Consider the following 18749-nt stretch of genomic DNA (forward strand, 5'->3'; position numbering starts at 1 on the left):
TATTAATCCACTTCTCTTGCGTTTGTTCTGCTTTTAGTTTTAATACATGCATTTTTTTTACATAAATAGGGTATTTGACTATGATTGTCATTTATTAACTTTTCCCCTCAATTACAACTACCCAAGGTCAGGGTCCCTAAGGAAGCAGCTGAGGGAACATACATGGTGCACATGTGCCGAACTGTTCTGCAGGCTGGGAAATTAACTAAAAATGAGTAACATGCTCTCAATTTAAACCTGGCAGGGGGGGATTGTATTTTCATCCCCAGATTGGAATCAGATTGCCTCTGCTGGGGCTGCTCCAGCTTTTGGCATAGCCTATTAACAAGGCCAACTTGGCTCCTCACAGTACAATAACAGCACAGGGGTTGTGTGAGAGCTCTGTGCAGTTGAGCTGGGAAGGCAGAAATGAAATTCAGCTAATGGGAGAGCATGGGATTGCGATTTTATCACCAAACAAATGAGCATCAACAACCTTAAATAAAGCCAGCACTATCAGTTCTCAATGCCCAGTTTTCACAATGACCACACTCCCCAGGCATCTGTGATAATTCCTGGACACTTATTGGGTACATTTTGTTTCTTAAAAAAAAAATTCCTTTTCCACATGATTAAAGGAATCTGTAACAGCATATTATTAAGTGGCCTGTGATGTTTCTACTTTTTATTTCAAGGTGTGATTTCTCTATTTCCCTGGTCTTGTATTACTAGAGAGTAAGAGATGAGAGATAGGCAGAAAGATAAAAGGGGTATGGGACGTATCAGAGATTGCATCATTTAACACCTTTTTAAAGAATGTCAATGAATTTTAAAAGTATATTTTTCTAAGTAGAATCTGAAGCTCCTTGAGGGGAGGTTTAAACGTTGCTTGTTTGTTTTATATTCATGGGTCATAATAATTCTCAGCTATGTCCCAGTAACTCTCTGTCTTGGCTACAGACATGAAACACGTGGAGCACCTTTAATCAGCAGTGTTCAGGCCCCACTGCAGACCAATTAAGTCAGCATCTCTCAGGGGTGAGGCACAGACACCAATCATTTCTGAAAGCTCTAGGTGATTCCGGTGGGCAGGCAGCAACCGCTAGCTTATTGCCTTACCTAGAATAGGTGTCACTTGCTATTTTAAGGAACTACTGAATAGTTTTAATTACCACAAACTTGTCGATAATAAATTATCATTAACCTATTCCATAGAAAATTGGATAAGGCTTTTGTTAAAAACGAGGGAAAAGCCACTAAATTCTTTGTACCTATATTTCATCCCCTCGGTTCCTGAGATAACAGCGAATTAAAATCCCGTGAGATGCCTTTAGAGGAGCGAGCTAAGATGGCGGAGGGATAGGACCGGGAGACCACTCTCTCCCCCACAAATTCGTTGAAAGAACATCTGAACGCTGAGCAAACGTCACAAATCAACTTCTGAACGCTGGCAGAAGACATCAGGCATCCAGAAAAACAGCCCATTGTCTTCAAAAGGAGGTAGGGCAAAATATAAAAGATAAAAAGAGAGATAAAATCCCGTGAGATGCCTTTAGATAAATGACATGTTCCTGCACTTCTACCATATATATATATATATGTAAGGTATATATATATATCGTATATATATAAAAGAAAGAGGCACAAAAAGAAAATTAAAGAGCTCTCTGTGAATAGGGCACTTCTTGGACAGAGTGGTCAGAATATGATTCAAAGAACATTTTGTCATGATCAAAATTATAAAAATATAGTTCAAAGGGATATTAGTTTAAACTAGTTGAAACCAATTTTTTTTATGTGTGTATGCTACTGTCTTTGGCATGAAGTGTAAGGCAACATTCCTGCTTTTTACTTGTTGATGAACTTCTATAGTGACTGGCCTTATTGTCTTCTGAAATGTGGAAATACAGATACTCAAGCTGACTGTGAGCAGCAAATAACATAATGGAGGAAAATCTGATTTGTAGGTTGAACACAACATTCCAGTCTGTAGTAGTTTTCCTATTATTTACTCTGAGAACCTGAAATTTCATATGCAAATGAATATTTCTTGGAAACAATGTACACATAATTGTTCATTGTAATTTTATTAAGCAATTACTAAGTATTTGACTTCTTGTTAAGTTCTTTATATGATCTCATTAAACCGGTGCTGCAATCCATTGAATAAGGTACAACTATCCCCATCTTACAGATTTGAGAACTGATATTTATCAGTTCTAAGTCTTCCAGCAATTCCAAGTGAAGATATCCCTCAAATCTGAAAATATTTAAAATTCTTTCTGCAGACTTTGGTCTAAGAATCCATACTGATTTGCTTCTGCTTACTTCCTTGGATATTTTCATATCAGATGCAACTTCATTTGCCTACAGATGTACAATCAGAACCCTGAGAAAGGAATGTGAATGCTCCTTGGACTACTAGTGTCATCCATTTCAGGTGTGCTGGATTCTAGCTCAAGATGACAGTCATTCTCTCCATGGCCTTTCCTTAAACTCCACCAGATTCTTAAAAATGAACTAATAGCTTCGTTTTTATATATTGATTATATGATACATGTGCTGTTCCAATTTACAAGATAAACTCTAAATGTAGGGCTTCCTAATTTTTCAAAAGGTTTGTACTGAGATTTTAACTCATTCTCTTCTTGTATTTCATTTTAGATGCAAGTATGGCAATGATGGAAAGATTATGTTACATGATGAGGGTGTGTGCAATTGTCCTATGGAAGTAACTCTCAGGAGGCCTGGAGAGAGAAGGAGGTGATCTGAAGGCTGTTTTGACAGACATATCCATCAGGCAGCCAGACCCATGTTAGAGTACTACCAAAATATGCCTAGACAGAGCATAACATGTAATTCAATGGATAATAAGCAAACACTTCAGTCACTGTGTGTTCTTTTCTTTACATTGCCATCTTTGCCTTGTCTCTATCCCCCAGATTCTAATGGTCTTCACAAAGCTTTACCATTCTACAAAACTGATAACTCAGATAAGGCTGTGTCTTAGAGTGTAGGAAAGAATCAACTGTGGAAAGTAAGAGAAATACATCCAAATTGATGCTGACTGGGACCTTAGTTTGGACTTCATTTAAGCTTCTGTTTTATTTCTATTGCTTTATCAAAACATTTAAGAGATGCAATGTTTGCTATTCAACTCCCAAACGGAAGTATCAGTACCAGGAATTGTTTCAGTAGATTTCAGACATCCTCTGTGTGGAAGACACCGTGAAAAAGAGTTTGTGTAAGTTTGCAAAGGCTTTGAGGACAGGAATGAGGATAAAATGCTGATATTTGTTCAGTCTTTTCATATATCCTCACAAGGGCCTGGGGGATTTCTTGGCAGAAGCAGTATTGTAAATGGTTGATTTATTGGCATCAAAGGCAGCAATATGAAAAAAGTGGGGTCTCTGCAATATGAAATAGCCAGGGTCTCTACACACTCCCTCCAGCATGAAGTCCAAACAGAGATATGATTATATCTGTTTATCTGAAATGTTTTACCAAGTAATTCACGGCTTTGAGTGTGTAAAGAACTGGGGCTTGGCTAAGAGAGCATAAGTATTTGGGTAGGGGAATGAAATATCAACCATAAGGAAGATAAACAGAGGACTTTGCTAAGAGCACAAACTACCACGAGGAATATCAATTTTGTGTTTTGATTGTGCCATGAGTAAAGGCGTTTCAAAGGACAAAATCCTCAGAGGTACTGTGATTAGTTTAAATGTTTTTTGTATTCTGCATAGCCAGGTGTCTCTCAGCACATGTCTCCACAGCCAGAGTTTGAGATGTTTGCATCAGATCAGTTTAGTACCACCAAGTCTCCTGTACAGGTACGCTGATATTGATAAGTTTGCTGCAAAACTCCATTAAAAGTCACTGCATTATACTGTTATATTTAAAACAGAAAATCAACCAGGACCTACTGTAGCACACAGGGAACTCTGCTCAATATTCTGTAATAACCTTAATGGGAAAAGAATTTGAAAAATAATAGCTACATGTGTATGGACCGGAACATTTTATGCTTTTAAAGCATCAATGGAGATTCTTTTACGTTTCTTTGGTGGGTCAGAAAGTAAAGAATCTGCCTGCAGTACAGGAGACCAGGTTAGATCCCTGAGTCAGGAAGATCCCCTAGAGAAGGAAATGGCAACCCACTCCAGTATTCTTGCCTGAAGAATTCCTTGGACAGAGGAGCTACATTCCATAGTGTTGCAAAGAGCTGGATATGACTGAGCAACTAACACACAGATTCTTCTCTTTTTTATCTTTACCCTTCCCCCCAAAATTCATTTTTAAAAATATTAAAAATATTTTATATATAAGAGTATAGTGAATAAGGAAATGGCAACACACTCCAGTACTCTTGCCTGGAAAATCCCATGGACAGAGGAGCCTGGTAGACTACAGTCCATGGGGTCAAAAAGAGTTGGACATGACTGAGAGACTCCACTTTCACTTTCATAGTGAATAAAGTTATAGAAAATAGAACAAAGGTATAGAAAATAAAAATATAAATATCCAGGAAATCACCATACAGCTTAATGAAAAGAAATGTCACCAATGCATTATAGGTCCTGCATGCTCTCCAGTATATCACTTTGCTAAACACCTGAAACTAATGCAACATTGTTAATCAGTTAAACTTCAGTATATTGATAAAAGACGCTTACTCCTTGGAAGGAAAGTTATGACCAACCTAGACAGCATATTTAAAAGCAGAGACATTACTTTGCCAACAAAGGTCCATCTAGTCAAGGCTATGGTTTTTCCAGTGGTCATGTATGGATGTGAGAGTTGGATGGTAAAGAAAGCTGAGCGCCAAAGAATTGATGCTTTTGAACTGTGGTGTTGGAGAAGACTCTTGAGAGTCCCTTGGATTGCAAGGAGATTCAACCAGTCCATCCTAAAGGAGATCAGTCCTGGGTGTTCATTGGAAGGACTGATGTTGAAGCTGAAACTCCAATACTCTGGCCACCTCATGTGAAGAGTTGACTCATTGGAAAAGACCCTAATGCTGGGGAGGATTAGGGGCAGGAGGAGAAGGGGACGACAGAGGATGAGATGGCTGGATGGCATCACTGACTTGATGGACATGGGTTTGGGTAAACTCCGGGAGTTGGTGATGGACAGGGAGGCCTGGTGTGCTGCGATTCATGGGGTCGCAAAGAGTTGGACACGACTGAGCAACTGAACTGAACTGATATTGATAAAATAAAATTTTTTAGAAAGTCACCGCATTAGGATGGAGAAAACCCGGTTTCCAATTCCAACCCTGTCATTTACCAAAGTTGAGACTTTGGACTAGTCTTTTAACTTCTTTGCAGCTTAAAAATCTCATGAGTAAAACAGAAGAAGTAATATCTTCTCACAGGTGAGGCTCCAAGGAGACTGCATGGAAAGCCCTTCGAAATGGCAAAGTGCAGCACATCAGCTGGCCTCCCTCATACATACATACCTATCTGCCTCTCCACCCAGCCTCTGCCACCACTTAGCAGCCTCCAGGGAGCTCGTCTATGGCAAAGCTAAATACCACATTCCCACACAGCCTGACCTCAAGGCAACAATTAAGGTCTGTTGAGCTTTTTCATCATATTCCCTTTCTTTTTCAGAATCTCAGGTTTTAGTAGGAAATGCCTTGACTAAGACTTTAGCTGACAGACTAGAAATTAGAGCAGGAAAGAGAATGTGAAAGAACTATATGAAAACATACAAATTTATTCACGGGGAACTGGAACATTTTATGCTCTTAAAACATCTATAGATTCTTTTCTTTTTATTCTTTACTCTGTTCCAAAAAAATAGTTTTAAAAAATATTTAAACTATTTTATATATAAGAGAGTAAGGAGGACAGGAGAGCCTGGCATGCTGCAGTCCATGCAGTCCAAAGAGCTGGACATGACTGAGCAATGGAACAACAAATAATGAATAAAGATACAGAAAATAAAAATATAAACATTTGTGAAACAACCACAGAGCTAAATAAAAAGAACCATCACCAAGTGTTTATAGCTCCCCTCATCATAGCCACTTGCTTTGCCTATTAGAGTTAACTTCTATCCTAAATTTCATAGTAATCACTTTCTTGCTCTGCCTTATAGCTTTATTACCTAAAGATGCATCTCCAAATAATAGAATTTCATTTTGAGGACTATTTTCAGGATTTTCTATAGATGGGCTCATAGTAAGTGTACATTCTTGTCTTGTTTTTTTTGCTTCAACATTATGTTTGAAAAATTCATTCAGTTTGTTGCATGTAGCTATAGTTCATGAATATTCACTGTAGGATAACATGCTGTTTATAAGTATGCAGGGCATTTCATTTTTGTCATCCTGTTGATGGGCATTTGGATTTTTTTTTTCCAGTTTGTGGCTATTAGGAACAATAATGTTTTTTAAAAGTTCCTGCATTTGTCCTCATGTGCAAAAGTTCCTGCATTTGTCCTCATGTGTAACAGTTTCTCTCCATTGCAGAGGTTATGCTCAAAGGATGTGCACGTCTTCAACTTTACAAGGTAACAGCAGATTACAAAAAGAGGGGATATATGTAGACATGTAGCTAATTCACTTTGCTGGACAGTAAAACTAACATAACATTTTAAAGCAACTATACCCCAATAAAGTTTTTTAAAAGGACTATACCAGATTATTTTCCAAAAGAGTGGTAGCCATTGGTAATCTTACCAGCCTTTCTCTTTTTTCTACATGATGTTGCTTAAACTTTCACTTTTACCTTCCAATGGACTTATGAAAAACTCTTGACTCTAATTTCAGAGTCAAGTTTTTCTGACATAGCTCATAACTTTGGAGCATGGTTTATCTAAAGTATTGTTGGCGATTTTGATGGAGTTACAGGGTTGGCCCATGTATTACTTTCCTGGGGCTGCCATAACAAATTAGCACAGACTTGGTGGATCCAACCAGTCAATCCTAAAGGAAATTGGTCCTGAATATTCATTGGAAGGACTTATGCTGAAGGTGAAACTCCAATACTTTGGCCACCTGATAGGACAGCCTGATAGGAAGAACTGACTCATTGGAAAAGACCCTGACGCTGGGAAAGACTGAAGGCTGGAGGAGATGGGGATGACAGAGGATGAAATGATTGGATGGTATCACCGACTCGCTGGATGTGAGTTTGAGTGAGCTCCAGGAGTTGGTGATGGACAGGGAAGCCTGGCGTGCTGTAGTCCATGGGGTTGCAAAGAGTCGGACATGACTAAGTGACTGAACTGAACTGGTGGCTGAAAACAACAGGAATCTATTCTTTCACAGTTCTGGTGGCCAGAAGGCCAAACCAAAGCAATGCTCCCTCTGAAGACACTTGAGGAAAATCTTTCCTCATTTCTTCCTAGCTGCTTCTGTCTCCCGGAAATCCTTGACCTTCCTTGAGTTGTAGCTGTATAACTCCAGTCTCTGCCTTTGTTTTTGCATGGCTCTTTTTCTGTGTTTACTCTTATAAAGATACCAATTATTCAGTTTAGGACTCTAAATCCAGGATGACTTCATCTTGAGATCCTTAACTAATTACATCTGCAAAGATGCTCTTTTCAGATAAAATCACATTCCCAGATATTGGCAGTAAGGACTTTGACATATCTTTTTGTAGGACACAACTCAAACCACTATGGACTGCAATGAGGAAAGGAAAGAGGAGAGGAGAAGGAAAATTATTAGTCTATAAAATGATTACTATACATGCCATATAATTTTTGATTGCTTCAGATGTTAACATTTCCCACAAGAGAGTGGTTTAAGAGCCGCCCACTCAAAATAACACACCTGCTTTTACACACCTGCTTTATATATGTGTATACATATATATATCCTCTGATCCTATTGGGTTCCTTTCACAGAGGGGCAAGCAGTTGAAAGAACTAGGTCAGGGTTCTGGAGAGGTCAAATAGAGTATGTGTGCCCCATCTTTGCACCTGAGTCCTCTATTGGACCACATGATCTAGATAACAGAAGGAGAACTCTGAAGCTGTCCATAAAAGAACATCTTTCCAAGACTCTGACTTTGTGTGAGTTGGATTCCCAGTTTTGGTGCCATAACAAATTTGTAAAGGTGAAAACTCTTCTTGTCTATACAAGATTTTCCTTCCATTAAAAACCCTGGTCTGCATGCTTTTATGACTTGGCAGGGCTGAGCTTAGTGTTAGAGGGAAGAGTATCTCATAGTTACAGGAGCTGAGCCTAAAGTTCCACTGGTCACCTCAACTCTGCCCTTCCCCAGCCACAATGCCTGCATTCCACCTTCTAAGAGAGTGCTCACTCTGGGTTCTACTACTGAGTACAGGAAAGCCCTGTTGAAATTCAAATGTTTCAAATGGCATGGGGGTGGAAATGGATGAGGCCATTAAACAATTTTCAGACATCGCTGAGACATTAGGTTAACATAAAATAATTTACCTGGCACAGTTTTAAGGGGGTAAGCTCAGTACCCATCGCTTTACTGAAGATGGAGAGCATAGGGAGGAGGTAAGGAAGGCTTGAATCAGAGTCTGCAACTTGATCAGATAATATCTTCTATCAGGAAGATAAACCTTTGAACAGGAAGATGAACACTAGAACCTTTGAAGATAGCAGAGTCAGAGCTCTTAAGTTGCCCAACTCTTTTAATTAGGACCCAGGGTATCTTTCCCTTGAGTGTCTTCCTGATATGTATCAGCTAGCTCTAAAGCTTGGCTTTTATTCTTTACTCCAACTCTAGTGTATTTTTCTTTCAATTCTTGGTGTCCTCTCCAAAACAACAGATATGTGACCTTTGAAAATAAGTTTGTTGCAGTATAATTTATGTATAATAAAGTGCATACATATAATAAATACAATTACTTGAGCTTTGATATGTCAATACACCCAAGAAACATCACTGCAATTAAGATACAGAATATTTTTATCACCCCTCTCTGCCAAAATATCCTCTCACCCCTTTAACAAGCCGTTTTACCCCCTGTCTTTGTCACCAGGCAACTAATGAAAAAAATCTATTTTTTCTCATTATTAGTTTGCATTTTCTAAATTTTATACAACTGGAAAAATAAAGAATGTATTCTTATTTCTTTCGATCAACACATTATTTTGAGATTCTTCTATTTTGTTGCATAAATCAGTAGCTTGATCTTTGTTATTGGTAGGTAGTATTTCATTGTATGGGCATATCCTAGTTTTTCTATTCTTCTGCTTGATAGATGTCTGGGGAGTCCCTCCCTTGTATTTTTGCATCGTGAAAAATACTGTTTTGAACATTTGTATACAAGTTACTGCATGGCTATATTTTCTTTGATTTCTCTTGGGCAAATACTTAGGAGTAGCTGTATGTCTAACTTTACAGGAAGCTCCTAAATATTTTTTCAATTTGATATTATCATTTTATATTTCCAACAAAACAGTATGAAAATTCCAATTGCTTCATATTCTGAATGACATTTGATTTCATTCAGTCCTATTAATTCCAGCTATTTCAGTGAATATATAATGGAATCTCATTACGATTTTAGTTCTTGTGTCCTTCATGACAACATGTTGAACACATTTTCACACAGTTCCCTGGTGGCTCAGATGGTAAAGCCTCTGTGCAATGTGGGAGAACTGCGTTAGATCCCTGAGTTGGAAAGATCCCCTGGAGAAGGAAATAGCAACCCACTCCAGTACTCTTGCCTAGAAAATTCCATGGATGGCGGAGCCTGGTGGGCTACAGTCTATGGAGTCACAAAGAGTTAGACACAACTGAGCGACTTCACTTTCTTTTCTTTCTCATGGGCTGTCATGTTCTTTTCTAGCCTGTATTTTCAAACCTTTTGCTCATTTATTAACCGCGTTCTTTGTCTTACTATTGAGTTGTGGTATGTCTTGATGTATTCTGAATAAAGTCTTATGTCAGAGCTACGTATTAGAAATATTTTCTTCCATTTTGTGGTTTGCCTTTTATTTTCATAGTGAAAGAAAGTGAAGTCGCTCAGTCGTATCCGACTCTTTGCAACCCCATGGAGGCGTGTAGAGGCTTTACTGTCTGAGCCACCAGGGAATCAATATTCATAGTAATGTCTTTCAAAAGAGAAAATATTTTTAATTTGATTAAATAAAATTTATGAATTTTTTAAACTTATGGTTTGAACTTTCTGGCTTTCTGTGTTCTGTCTAAAAATCTTTGCCTATCCCAGGGGTACAAAGATTTTTATTCTTATGTGTTTTTTTAAGCAATTTTATAGTTAAGTTTTACCTTTAGTTCTGTGATCTATTTTAATTTTTTTTCTATGCTATGATGTAAGAGATCTTTTTTTTTTCATATAGATATCTGGATTTTTTCACTACCACAATATATTATTTGTAACTATTTCCATGTATAACTATATGTGTCTATATTAAGTTAAGCAGGAGTTCATACTAATGTCTCCAATTCTAATCCATTTCCATATGGATTATTAGCCTAGGTATTGTCTGTTTTGGATTTTAGCACTTATCGTGTATGTATTGTGGTTGTTGGCAGGTCTTAACTAACAATCTAATTTGTTTAATAGCTATAAAGCTATTCAGAATTTCTTTTTCTTTTTTGTACTATTTTGGAAATTTTTTTTAAAGTGATGCTACCTTGGGGGAAAAACCTTCATCTGTCTGGAAATGTGCCCTGACTTTATTCTGATGCTAAATGCTCTTTATAACTGTCACAACTATTATAACAGCTAAATGTTAATATCTAATTATGTATTTTCTAGTATAATTCACATTTATTTGCATAAAATAGAATACTTAGTGAACACGGCCACCAGATTTCTTTTATGTACTTTGGTGTACTCTTATACACACACACACACACACACACTCACATATATATAAGTATATTTTACTTTTTTAAAGTGTTTATCTAAAGACATGTGAATCACCCCCAGATGTGCACTGATATAAGCAGAAGAATCACATGAAAAGGATGACTAGAAAATCCACTGCTATTTTACAATAGAGGTATTTATTGAAATGCACATCAGTGGTCTAATCTTTATATACTTCTATTAAAAATGTTTCTTTTAATTTCTCTTTGAATCTGGCAGCCTTTGTTTATATAACTGGTAGAGGAATTCAATTCTGATTCTCAACATTCAAGAAAACAAGTGAGGAAGATATGCATATTTTAATGAAATAGTTAATAGCATTTAATGCAGAGAAGCACAAAGAAGAAAACAAGATTTGGACTACAATTTCCTTGCTCAGATAACCTTGTGAGAATTTTTATCAGATGAAATTAATAATGTATTTTGTTAGAAAATCTAAAAAGATATAATATGAAAAATAATTTTTTTTCTCTTGCCCCAAATCTCAGTTCTCAAGATGCCTCCAAAATGCAACTGATTTATGGTTTTTTATATGTATTAGAGTGAGGAGGGCATTCCATATAATTGCATCTCTCTCTCTCCTCTCTCTATTTTTTTTTCTTACTTTATAGCAAAAGGATCATACTAGATGTACTATGCCATCCTTTGCTTTTTTCACTTACATTATGAGATATTTCCATTTAATTTCATACAAATCTAGCTCCATCTTTTCAATGATTTTACATTGTTTTATTTGGCCACCTCATGCGAAGAGTTGACTCACTGGAAAAGACCCTGATGCAGGAGGAGAAGGGTACGACAGAGGATGAGATGGTTGGATGGCATCACCGACAAGATGGACATGGGTTTGGGTAAACTCCAGGAGTTGGTGATGGACAGGGAGGCCTGGCGTGCTGCGATTCATGGGGTCGCAAAGAGTTGAACACGACTGAGCGACTGAACTGAACTGGTTAGGTCAGCTTCCTATAATTTGCCTAACCCCCACTGATTGACTCTAACTGTATCCAGTTTTAGTCTTTTACAAACAGCGCTCCAATGAAAACCCATATGAGTGAAGATATGGTCACCCTACCCCCTCACACACATATTTACTCATATACACATTAATATATACTTTTTCAAGTATATCCAGGGAAATTCTTATTTATTTATTTATAGCCATGCCCTGCAGCTTGCAAGATTTTAGTTCCCCAACCATGGATTGAAGCCCAGGCCACAGCAGTGAAAGCACCAAATACTAACTACTAGACCACCAGGGAACTCCCCAGGGAAATTCTTAGCTCTAATTTTTTTTCATCTGGGTATGTGTATATGCAGTAGAATTGTTGGCTTTAAAAGCACATGTGTCATACGTTGATAGGTATTGGCAAATTTTCCTGTAGTAAAATTATACGCTATTATTATCTCATCTACAATTTATAGAAGCCCATATTTCCCAGATCTATGACAGCACAAGGTAGCATCAAGTGTTTAATTTTTGCTTTTCTGAGAAAATGAAACATGAAATCTCATTAATGTTTAAATTACATTTTCACTAAGAAATGAGACAAACATCTTTTTCATGCTAACTGGCTTTTTGTACTGTCTTCTGTAAATTGCCTGTTCATATCCTTTCTCAGCTTTTTCTACTGGGTTATAAGTCATGTTTCTATTGGTTGACTTGAATGTTATTTATAAATAGGGAAATATAGCCTTTAATTGCTCATTGATGTGGCAAATATATTTGCTCTTGCTCACTTGAGGTTGTGGTTTTTGTACAGAGGTTTTAATTTTTCTGTTATATAACATCTCAGGAAAAAAAAAAAAAACCTACCTATTTGTATAACCATATACCTTCCAAAGAGTATTTTCATTTATTTTCTTTAAAGTTACATCTCATTATGCAGGTAAAGATTCTGCTTCCTTTCAAAGATGGCTGAGTATTCTTTTATCAGAAGAAGAGGGAAGAAGAGAAAGCACCTTCTCCTGCCCAGGTACAGAATGCCCAGTAGAAAGCTGAGCCCAGAGGGTTTTGGTTCCCTCCCCGTGGTCAGATGAAGCACTGTTTATTTCCCTGCTTCTCAATTAATGTGGGGCAAAAGAAGCCTGATATAACTACTAAGAAAAAGAAAGAGCATTTTTGTTTTGGCTTCAGATATAAGCTTACCCCTAATATGACACAAAATACACTTTAAGATTCTCAATTTTAAACTCAACACTTTTTATCTTGGGTACCTGTGTTCCAAGCACAGGTCACTCTCTTTGTGATTTTTCCGCATTTAAATGAGCTTTAGTTTGGGGAATTTTTATTTAAATGACACATTTACCTCTGCCATTTGACAAAATCTGAAGAAATCATAGAGAGCAAGTTTGTCTTATGAACTCTTTGGTGAAGAAATAATAGGCATCTCTGTTAAGATTCCCAGATTTTATTTGCTTCCTCTTAGCCATAGTTGTGATGAAAGACTGCCAGAAATCTTTGAGATTTTAATAGAAATTCAGAAGCTAATGAAGTTAAGATTTTGAACTTGATCGTAGGAAGGGAAAATCATCATTTCTCACAAGACAGCGGAGAGATCCGCTGAGTACAGAGATGGCTTCCGAGCTAACCACCTCTTGGCCGTGCACTTCCATTGCAGGTTTGTTGGAAAGTCCTTAGTGCCCTGGCAGAGCTTCCAGTCTTTTCCTTATGAGCCGCCTTGCTGGCTTGGGCTTCTGTGCCGTGAGGCACCAACAATTGTTTGGCCAGGCTCCCTCTCCAGCTTGGAGCCTAGAGAAGGGCTCTCCACAAGCCTCCTGTTTAGCTAGAGGAGTCCATCTGCACTTACGACTTCCTAATGCTCTGCAAAATCTGCAGCTTACCTCAGGTGAGCAGTCCATTGAATCAGCTCAGGTAGCTTCATAGTTTCATTCTTCCTCTTACAAATCCTCAGAACTCAGTGGAACAGAAATTGCAGGCAGTTTTTTTTTTTTTTCATTGATTTACTCATCTGTTTTTTTTTCTCCTTTTTATAATTAAATTTATTAATTTTTAATTGAAGGATAATTGCTTTACAATATTGTGTTGGTTTCTGCCAAACATCAATATGAATCAGCTATAGGTATACATATACCCCCTCCTTCACGAACCTCCCTCCCCATCCCACCCTCTCTAGGATGTTATAGAGTCCCAGTTTGAGTTCCCTGGGTCATACAGCAAATTTCCTTGGCTATCTATTTTACACATGGTAATGTATATATTTCCATGCTACTTTCTCCATACATCTCACCTTCTCCTCCCCCCCCCAACCCCCCACCCCCGCCATTCCATAAGACTGCTTTCTATGTCTGTGTCTCCATTGCTGCCCTGCAAATAGGTTCATCCAGAGTCTACAAAGATGGTACTGATGAACCTTTTTGCAGGCAGCTCTTCTGTATGAGCTTTGTGTGACTCAGAAATGGTGGTGATTTTTGTAGTCCTTAGTGTCTCCATCTGGGCTGATTCTGAGACCCTGGAATAATTTCCAAGAAAAATATTCCTTTGGACTCCTTCCCATATCCTCATCTGACTTAGTCCCTGAGGCTTCCAGGGACACCAGGCTTGCCTGGACTAAGTCCCTGCCCCAGTGTGCTGTTTCCCAAGCCATGTCCAGAGTTTCCTGTGTCCATCACAGCCTCCCTCCTTCTTTCCATCATAAATGATTACCAAACCTCCTTTTTCTTTTTTTTTTTTAAATTGAGTTGGTATTGATTTGATATTGAAAATGTCCTCTTTCTCCCCTGGCTTTGCTTCCATGAGGTGTGCCCTTTTACTTGAAGTTAGGGAAGAGTAGAGAATGCGCTTGTGACCCTAAACACACCCATAACTCGCTCCTTTTCAGTGTCTGATGACTCAGCAGAACAGGAGGGAGCATTGTGGAAGGCACAGTGGGATCCCCTGCCGTCATCCTGTGAAACTAGAAGAGACAGGGCCTGGAACACTGGATGGTCAGCTCCACTTGGGCAGGGTTTATCCACTCGGTTCACTGCTCTGTCCGCAGCTCCTGGAACAAGGTATAGGAGTGAGAGGGCTCAGGGAATACTAGCTGAATGCATGAAGGAAGGAGGATTTGTTTTTTTCTTCCTTGCCTACCAAATAGCCAGGCCTCCCTATACCCCAGCTTCACTCATGCCTGGGGCCTATTTTTCTAATCCCAGAGCGTAAAGGGCTGCTGATTTCCTGGGCATTCTATAAATTCTTAACCAGGGATCAAACCCACGTCCCCTGCTTTGGCAGGCAAATTCTTTACCACTGAGCCACCAGGGAAGCCCAAATGTTAATTTTTTAAACTGTTATTATTCAGTGTTTATGTGTTTTGTATTAAGACAATGTTTTTAGAAAAGTTTGAGGTTCAGAGTGAAATTGAGGAAAAGATACAGAGATTTCCCATATACCTCCTGCATAATCTCCCCCATGATCAACACCCTCCCATCTGAGCAGGACATTTGTCATGACTGATGAACCTATATTGACACATCATAACCACCCAAAGTTCATACTTTACATTACAGTTTACTCTTAGTTTTGTTAACTATTGTTTTTGAAAAGCCAATTAATAATAAAAATTCCATTTGAAATTACTGCTTGAGTATTTGTAATTCCAAAATTGCAAAAGGGTATTTTTGAACTGATTGGTCTCCAAATCAGAGAAAAGGATAAATGAGTATGCTTTAGTTACCTATTTACATCATCACACATCTCTCCAAAATGTAATGACTTAAAATAACAATAATCATATATTATCTCTGGCAGTTTCTGCGGGTTAGGGGGTGATGTGTGGATTTGTTGTGGCTCAAGGTCTCACAGAGGTTGCAGTTAGGTACTGGCTCATGTTGGGGCTGTTGGCAAGAGTATCCATCCACTGTGGCCCTTCCATGCAACCTGGGCTTCCTGGTAACATGGTGACTGAGTACCAAAGGCAGCAGAGAGAGAGGGAGGGAGGAAGAGAGAGAGAGAGGGAGACAGGAAGGGAAGGAAGAGACAGAAAGGGAGGGAAAGAGAGACGTAAAGTATGTGTTGCCTTTTTACAACTGAACCCCAGAAGTCAAGCGGCACCTTTTCTACTACATTTTATCAAAGAATTTACAAAGATCCCTTCAAGTTCAAAAAGAGAAAACAAAAAGTCCATATCCTGCTGGAGGTATGCTAACATTTCATCATAAGAAAAACATGTGGAACGAGATGTAAATACATATTGATGCCACAACTTACAGACAATACAATCTGCCAGAAGATGTGACTCCAGTTGTAGTGTGCAGGCACACACACATGAACACACACAAAAGGACCCACATGCCCCAACTATAAAAGGTTGGGCCTAACTGGGGCTCATCAACTTAGATTTTAATTAGCAATGGATTCTGGGGATCTTTCTGAAATGTTTGCCTATGGGGATGAGAACTGCTCTGTGCAACCGCTTACAAAGCATTCATTGAATTGCTGTCTGACACCCACTTGAAGGGTGTTTAAAGAAAAAAGAAGTCTAGGAGTCAAAATTGAAAGTGCAAATTGCAAATGCTTTCCTTCTAGAGTGATGGGCCTATAAATACCAAGGCTGTTTCTGTTAAACAACAAATGGAAATGCTCCCGAATCAATGAGAGGTGTTAGCACCAGGGAAAAACAGCGTCTTAAATCCTTACTCTAACAATTAAATCAGACATTTTTGACACTTTATCCGAGACACTCCTGGCAGTACTTTATTCTTCATGGCATGATTCGAAAACTCACAGTAGGTGACAAGCAGATTTTGGAGGATCATCAGTTTGGCTTTTTTATCACTCTCCCCAAACCTAACTCAGTATATTTTGTTCAAGCCAGTTTCATGTGTTTTGAGCAAAGGCAACTGGTAAAAATGAATGGGTTTCCATAAATGTATGCCATGACCTCACGGAGCTGAAGAATTGATCTGCTCAATAACAGCTGAATATTAACACAATTAGAAAAGAAGTGATTTATCTGTAAGGCCCCAAAGACATTCAGTTACGGTCCTGTGGATCATGAGAAAGCTCTGTCTGGAAGAACACACAGCCCTAGAGATTACTCACCTCACCATATGTTGTACTTATTCAATTAGAGGAAAAAAAATTTTTTTCCTGTGATCATTGTAACTGGGCTGTTTTTTTTTTTATAAGATATCCAAAATGGAAACAATATAACTTCAGAATTTTAAGAATCCCATTTCTCTTAAGTGTTGGGAATGTTTTAGCTTTAGCCTGCTGTATTAAAAAGTCCTAGCTTGAGACTCAGAGTGTTGGTAAGTATTGCTCTGCCATAACTGGACAGACGTGGGTTACTGGAGATATTCACACCAGGAGCAGCCACCATTCACAGCTTCCAAGAGACACTGCTGCTGGTTCCTGAGCAAGGCAGCTGACAGTAGGGGGAGCTGAATGGGCAGAGGCTGTGTGTGGTAGCACTTAGAGTGCAGGCTGGAGCATTCAGACTTCCTCACCAATTAGCTATGCTATTGTGGTGGATTCCTAGACCCTTCCAAGTCTCCAGTTGTAACATCAATAAAATGGGGATGACCTATCATATGGTGAGGACCTGGCAGTATCAGGTCAGAGACGGTAAGTGGTAGCAATTAGTGTTTCTGATGGTCTCTGGTCCTAGCACCCCATCTGTAGTTACCCAAAGAGATTCCAAAGAGTTACAGTGAGGGCTTGAGCCAATTACAGAAGTCCTGCAAAGTAACCTTGCCAGGAATCTGAGAGTGTGGCCTGGGGAAACATAGACCATGGTGTAAATCCTGCCAGGCCTATAAATAAACTTAGCCTCCAGAGTACCCTCCAGGTGACTGCCCTTCTTCCAGTCTATGAAAGATGCACGCAGGATCATCTTTGGGATCTTAGGGGGACAAGAGCAGATCGTGGGGCAGGACTGTGCTCGCTGTCAGGGTCAAGCATGTGCTCTGTGACTTTAATGGTACACTTTTCAGAAAGTATCATTCACTCCTGTGGGATCCTAAGAGCAGATGAGAAGGAGGCAGGTCTTGGTGGCTTCTTATACCATCTAGATGAGACAAAGGGAAGGGCAAGTCCCAGACCCATATCCACTGTTCCCCACACTCTCCTCTTTGCCATCTCATTGTAGCTCTGACTTGTTTGGGGAAGGGAGCAGTAAGAGAAGCACACCAGAACCTTTCTATGTCCACAGCAATAGACTGGGAGGCAGGAGAAACATTCTCAGCCCTAAATCTTATCTCTCCATCCTTTTTCTGCACGCAGCCATCAGAATGGAAGCCCTAAATCTTCCAGTTTCAGCCCTAACGTAAAAGCCAACTTTGTTGCTTGCCGATCTTCCAGGATTCCTGGTTTTCTCTTTGCTTTGGATGCTTTTTTTCTTTTGTGATGGCTTAGAAGATCTTTTGATTTCAAATTATCCCGAATTTTAGTTGACTTCATCAGGAAATGTATTAAAGATAGACAAAAGAGAAATCCCCTGTATTTACAGTCAGTCAGGACGTGAGCATTCACACATCTTGGAGAATGCAGTCCTTGAGACGAAATCTAACTATCACTGAGTCATGGAGCACCTGCTGTCACAGTTGTCCATGCCGTTTGGGTTAATAACCTCCTTGCTTGGCATTCTTCTCCAAGACTTGGAAAGAATGAGGCTATTTTCATACTTTCCTTAAACAGGGAACAAGGGGCAGATACAAGTACATGATGGGAGGTGCCTGGAAAAAGACTGAGAAAACAACTCTCTAATCAGATGATCTTTGAATGACTCAAAACAGGCCATGAACTAATGCAATGGAATGGTGCAAACCAAGGTGAAACAGAGCTTGGGAATGCTGCATCCTCCTCTTGTCCTCTTGAACAATGCATTCACTTTGGGCCACCCAATTTTTCCATGTGTTAAGCATTACTGTCACATGTATTTATCAGATTGCATTGTACCACTCTTAGCTCCTTGTGCAAATGCTAATTCCACGGG

At 39.0% G+C, this 18749-nt stretch overlaps 1 protein-coding gene and 1 long non-coding RNA gene across 10 annotated transcripts in view; one reads left to right on the forward strand and one right to left on the reverse strand.

Annotated features, from left to right (window-relative positions):
- LOC145542948 (uncharacterized) overlaps positions 1-18749 on the reverse strand; it is a 564353-nt gene that overhangs the window by 85781 nt on the left and 459823 nt on the right. The window lies entirely within an intron of this gene.
- On the forward strand, positions 1405-2869 carry LOC145542950 (uncharacterized). Its single transcript, XR_014080307.1, has 3 exons — positions 1405-1479; positions 2331-2419; positions 2644-2869. It is a non-coding gene; the product is annotated as an uncharacterized LOC145542950 (long non-coding RNA).

This window comes from Giraffa tippelskirchi, chromosome 3 (genome assembly GCF_054371585.1).
Source record: "Giraffa tippelskirchi isolate mGirTip1 chromosome 3, T2T-mGirTip1v1.2.pri, whole genome shotgun sequence".
NCBI classification, from domain to species: Eukaryota; Metazoa; Chordata; class Mammalia; order Artiodactyla; family Giraffidae; genus Giraffa; species Giraffa tippelskirchi.